Here is a 6,000-nt window from a genome sequence, read left to right on the forward strand (position 1 = left end):
TCTGGTTTCTTCACACACAACCTATCCTTTCCCCTGCCTCCTTCTCTATTTCACCATCTGTAAATATTAACTAAATTTTTGCTTTAGCCTGTCAGAACTAGTCGATATGTTATCTCAATTTTCAGATCCTTGAACAAGAAAATAGGGGGGGGGGGACTCTATATCCTGGGTTCATCATATTCATGGAGGAGATGGGAGATGGTTATACAAGGTAATGATGATGTGGCCAAGGACTGTACCCCGCTCAGTCCTGTGTCTCCACTCATCCCACCAACCAATTTTAGTCCATGTGTCCACCCCCCAGATGCCCACTGTCCTCCCCTCCACACACACACAGGTCTGGGTGCGTGAAAGTGAAGGTCAAGGTTTTGAAACCATATTTCTGGAGGTGAAGCAGGAATACAAAATCAAAGTACCTGCTGTTCATCCCTTCACCAGAGGCAGTCTCTCTCCTCTCTCAGCCTAAAAGAAAGGCACTGGGTGTGCAAAGTAGTGACTAGAGGGATTTTTTCCCTTCCTCCTCCTTTTCTGTCATGTCTCCTCCTTCCTTAGCCTCTCTGCCTCTATCCCCCCCTGATAAATTATACAGATAGAGTGGCATAGCAAGGCTCTTCAGACAGACAGGCTTCCCAGGAATGGGACCAATGGAGAGAAGGAACCAGACACTCCTGGGCACACCCTGCCCCTCTCGTTGCTTCCAGCATCTATTCTAAGCTGCCACATCGTCCTGTGTTCACAGCTCCATCATGCTTTGCTACACCTGAAGCACATACTCAGAAGACACCATGTTGTTCTGCATCCCTTGACATCACCAGCCTAACATCCTAAACCGTGCTTTCCTGGGAAGTCTTTATTTCCTATTAATTTTTGTCTTAATTGCATATCATGGAGGCGCCTCAATCGGAATTCAATGTGCTCTTCCTCCCACAAGCAGCCACATTTCTTTCCCATGTAGCCCACACCATCAGGGGAGTTGACAGGACGGAAGAAGACAAAATAGAACCCAGTCAGCATTTTGGGCAGTGAGGGGGGAAAAAAAAAGCGGGGGTGGTGGGGGGAGAAAACATTGGCCCGGAGGCAGCCCAGAACCCCACTGAGTTCAGGGCATCTGCTCTCAAGGACAGGGACACCTGCCTTCTCCCAGGGTCTCCAAAAGGGCTTTGGATGTGGAAAGGCATGGACCACCTGTGGTGACTCCTCCCCGAATCCCAACAAGCTCTTTCCAGGTCGATTCCATTCTTCCTCTTGGTGGCTTTCCCACCACTTAGTCCTCCCTTCCTCCCCGTTCAGTGTCTTGTCCTTTGCCCAGTCCTAGAGCCAGCTAAGGATGGCCTGGAACCTGTCTTCACCCCATTGGCATTCAGGGCAAATGGGGCTGAAACTCAGATCGAAAGGCCTCCTGACAACCCCGTCACCAACCAACCTGAAGAAGGACCTACTTGGTGGAGAGCACTGGTGGTGGACTCAGAAATGCAAACGAGGCAGAGACCCATCTCGACTGGTTCATCCTACCTAGGGGATCATTGCACATGGAGTTGCTATTGTCACCCAGACCTCTGTTCTCTTTTGAAGTCAAATTCTGAGTTCATCCTCCCACCCGAAGGAGCAGAAGCAGATGGGGAACCACTCAGGTGTCTCAGGTGAGCGCACACTAGATCACCCCGGCTATTTGTAGACATGGCGAGAGCGTGGCTTCAAATGGGATCCCAACCACCATGGTTACAGATGAGAGTTGAAGCAAGGAATGCTCAGAAGAATGAAACCTGCGGCAGGGCAGCAGTGGATCGGATTCCATCCATTCTTTCTGGACAATGAAGAACTAACTCTCCTCTAGAGTGATGTTGAGTGATAAGGACCTTCCAGGACTTCTCCCACATCCCTTTAGTATTTTAGATTGTTTCAAAGTATTATTTAAAAATTACTGGAAAAAAGATTTGGGGGTGGAATACTTTTAGGAAGATTATTGGTACTAGTGACTCTGCCACATTATTTTGAAAATCTTGTTCTCAACCCGATTCCTACCCTTGGGTGCCTTCGGAGTTTGGGAATATATGGTCAGTGGAGTAGCCAGCTCCCTTGGCCCTCCAGCCCATGGGCGATCTTATTTCCTAGGAGTAGTCTTGGATTGCACGAGTGGCTGGCTGAAGAGCCATTAGCTAAGTCTTTTCCATTTCTCCTGCTATTTCTCTTTTCAAGTCCATGAAAATACCGCCAAACCACACTGCTCATGTTGTAGAATTTGATGAGAGGGAGAAAGAATATAAGCGCTCATTCTCTTTGGAGGGTCCATGGCTAACCCAAGCAAACTGCACATCTCTTTGTTCAACACAAAGACTCACGTGTCGAATTCTGCACCCCTGCCACACACACAGCATTTTAGAACTCTGCAAGATAGCCATTTTGCAAGAGTGTGGAAGTAACAGTTTGCTTGGAGGATGTGTGGGTATAAATAGATGTGTAGACAGAAGGAGAAATTTATAGCTCAAATATAATAGCACACCAAAAAATACAAATGAAAAAGCAGAATACTGACAGAATTCTTTCTTTCCGAGCCTAAAATTTGAGTCCTCTCAACCTGCAGCAGCCTCCAATTCCAGGTGTTCTGAGAACAGTCTGATTTCCCACCTAGACCTGTCCCTCTGCAGTAGGCCTCCCGGGATCTCTGGCCGAGGGTTGGCATTTAAACAGCAAGTGGACTTCGGGGCAACAGCTACAAGAACCTCATTCATCATTTCATTTATTAAAAAGGGCATAAAAAGGATGCCCAGGAAGGCAGGGACCGGAGCTAGAGAGACATGGAAGTGGCAAGGGGGAAAGGCATTCTGAAAAAAAGAAGAAAAGCTTTCCCGATTCCCATCAAAATCAGAGCTTTAGCTCGGGGTGAATAAATTTGCTATTTGACTTGAAAATCACACAGGTCTCCCAGCCCTTCTGCCATCCAACAGCTGTCCCTACATACATCCACCCCCATGCCTCCAAAAAAACCCCAAACCTGTTTGATGAGGCAGGAAAAGAAATAACATGGGAGATCTCCCCCTTTGTAACAAGCCTTTTCCCCCACACAGCATTATTTGAGTATCTTGTTACCCTTTCTTCCCCCTCAAAAAATCCACTTGAGGGACTTGAAGAAAGAGATAAACAAGGAATCCCTACCCCAGGTGAGAAGAAAATGAAATCGGATTTGCCCTACCTTGGTTTGTAGAAGCCAAACCTCTAGATGGACAGATTAAGGGAGTGAGCATGGTGGGAATATCCAGTCGCTTCTTCTCGCTTGCATATCCACATAAGAAAGACGAAGGATAAAGAAAAGGAAGATCATTTAAAATCCAATTCAGCGTGAATTTTGTTTTAATCTTGTGTCTTGAAGAGATGCAAATTCAAAGAAAAAAAAAAGATGGAATTCAAAGGTAAATCAGGCTATGGAGAACAGCTCACAATGCAGAATCCAGAATGATTATTCCGTGTGCATGTGAGGTTAGTGGCCGGGCTATTTTTTTTTTTTTTTAAACAATTCTTCGGGCAATTACGGTTTTTGGTTTTTGGAGCTTTAGTGGAGGAGGCTCTGTGTAGAGAAGCTGGGGACCGGCTCTGTCCCTCCGTGGAGCGTGGTCATTCCCAAAGCGTCCCCTTCCTGAGGGGGAAAAAAGAGATGGTCAGGGTTTGATTCGAGTGTCCCCCGGAGGATGAGAAAAATGCATTCCGAAAAAAAAAAAGAAATCAATTCGTTTTAAGGAAAAGGGGGGAGGAAACCCTGCATTTCCCACAGAGGGCACACCAGAGGAATGGAAAACAGCTGGCACCGGTCTATAAATAATTCAGAAAAGGTCTGGCTATACCATTCCTGGGACAGGCATGGATGCGAGGTGGGAAAGCCAACCTGAATGGACGAGGAGAGAGGGAGAGAGAGGGAGGGAGCGAAGGAGGGAAGTGGGAAGCAGGGAGGGAGAAGCGGCTCCCTGTAGCAACACACACTCACACACACACGCAGAAACACAAGCCCCACTTAACTCGCCAGCAACTGCGGCCCCCAGCCCCATCTGCAGTGCTGCCGACATTTCTGTCTCGCCGTCCCCATCGCCTCCAGCAGCAGCGCCTCCTCCCACCCCGGGCTGGTGCTCAGTGGGTTCTGATTGTGCACCGGGTGCACACTGGGCATTCCTTGGAAGGGGCACACTGACACGCGCGCGCGCGCACACACACACACACACACACACACACGCCCCCGGCGCGCACGCGCCCCCGCGCGCACACTCACGCCGCCGCCGCGCTGATGTGCAGCGCACGGGGCTTCACCTGCAACGTGTCTATTGGACGGATGGTCGCGGCGCGCGGCTCCGGCCCCGGGCACCGATGCCCAGCCTCTCTGCTCGGTAAGGGGACGAACCCCCGCAACAAAGGACCAGAGAGTGCCCTACCCCTCTACCCTGAAAAATCTTAAAAAAAAAAAAAAAAAAAGCCACGTCCAAACGAGCAAGTGCCGGTTTCTGCCGGCTTTAAGAGCCTTACCTAATAACCAGGTTGGTTAAGGGTTCCACCGCCTCGACCCTTTATCTTCCTGACACCCCCAACCCCCCAAAATTGAGACAAGAGACTCCAAGGCGAATATTTACGTACCGGTTCGGAGCTCCTGAGCGATTGCAGGGTCTCCGGAGAGGGGGTGGCTGGGGATGGAGGGTTTCCCTTTCCTGCAAAGCAGGATTAATTATCCGTCTCGAAGGGTCTTGAAGTTCACGACTCTTCTTGGCAAAGCAAAAGCAAATGCATCCGGACGCCAGCACTTCTGGATGGTGGTGCTCAAAAACCGCCCAGACGAGCACTTGCGATAGAGCAAAGCCCCGAGATTTCCTAGAGGTGAAGAAGCCGAAGGAAGTGGGTTTTTTTTTTTTTTTCAAAGGGGGTGGGGGACCTGCCTTTCTCCAAAAAGGTGGGGGGTGGGGGGTGGAGAGGCTGGAGCCCAGATTCCAGTTGGTGGTGATGGGAGCCGGGGGAGGGGAAGCGGGCGGGGGCCGGCTCTGCAAGTCAACCGCGCGGCAGCGGGAGAGGGAGAAGAGGACGAGGGGAGGGTGGGGAGAGTAAGAAAAGGGGGGATTAATCACCGGGGGGCGGGGGCAGGGCGGGCGATCACAGGTCGCCTGGTCTGGATTTGGGTCTCTCACTCAGAAACGTGCCACACACACACACACACACCCTACCTCTCACACACTGCCCTGATGGGCGGAGAAACCCAAGAAGCTGGGGGAAGAGGCTCGTGCTCCCAAGGTGTGTGCGCGCGTGTCCTCTTTCTCCACACCCCCCACCCCACCCCACCCCCAAACCCCGTCACCCCCTCACTCCTATTGCTAAGACTCTGGCGGAGGCAGCTTCCCACGTCATGTGCTGGGGGGAGTGGGGTAGGAGAAGGGGGGAAACGGCTTAACCCGAGTCTGTGGCGCCTCCTGCTGGCCGGATTGGGGAACAGCGACGAGGAAGGGCGGCCGAGGGGTGGGGGAAGCGAGACCCGGCCCCCGGTGGCCGGCCGGGCCCCCAGCGGGTAAGCGTGTCCCCGAGGCGGGACTGCGGTTTGAAATTTAAGATCCTGGCTTGATTGTCCATAAATCAGCCTTGGCTTCGTTAAGTGCCCGCGTGCTGCAAACAGTTGAAAGCCAGGTTCTTGCCTTCAAGAAGCTTAAGATCTATTTTGAGCACAGGAGGCTGACGCGTTAAAACAATGGGGAAAGAAGCAGGCAAATGTAATTAAGGGCTAAATTGTATAGTACGGATTACATGTGTGCTTTGCTGACTGCTAGTGAAGGTTTGAGGAATTTGGAATTTTTTATTAAAGTAGATGCTGGTATTTAAAGACTTTGAGAAGAAGATGAGACAGATGAATAATCCCTAAATAAAACTAGATTTCACGGCATTTGCAAACCCACCCTCTTGTAAAAAGCAAACTTATCTATTCATTTCTCTCTCTCTTAAGCTGCTTTCTATTTTAACGGTGCTTTCACCACCTGTAGTATT

The 6,000-nt window shown here is 50.4% G+C and overlaps 1 protein-coding gene across 1 annotated transcript in view; it reads right to left on the reverse strand.

Annotated features, from left to right (window-relative positions):
* Nucleotides 1-5,344, reverse strand: part of GRIN2B (glutamate ionotropic receptor NMDA type subunit 2B) — a 480,842-nt gene extending 475,498 nt beyond the window's left edge. The window contains 3 exon segments of the mRNA XM_043882346.1: nt 3,191-3,631; nt 4,615-4,845; nt 5,193-5,344. The gene's annotated coding sequence lies outside the window, so the exon portion shown is untranslated.
* Between the last annotated feature and the right edge of the window lie 656 nt (nt 5,345-6,000).

The sequence above is a fragment of the Cervus elaphus genome, chromosome 22 (assembly GCF_910594005.1).
Source record: "Cervus elaphus chromosome 22, mCerEla1.1, whole genome shotgun sequence".
Lineage (NCBI taxonomy): Eukaryota > Metazoa > Chordata > Mammalia > Artiodactyla > Cervidae > Cervus > Cervus elaphus.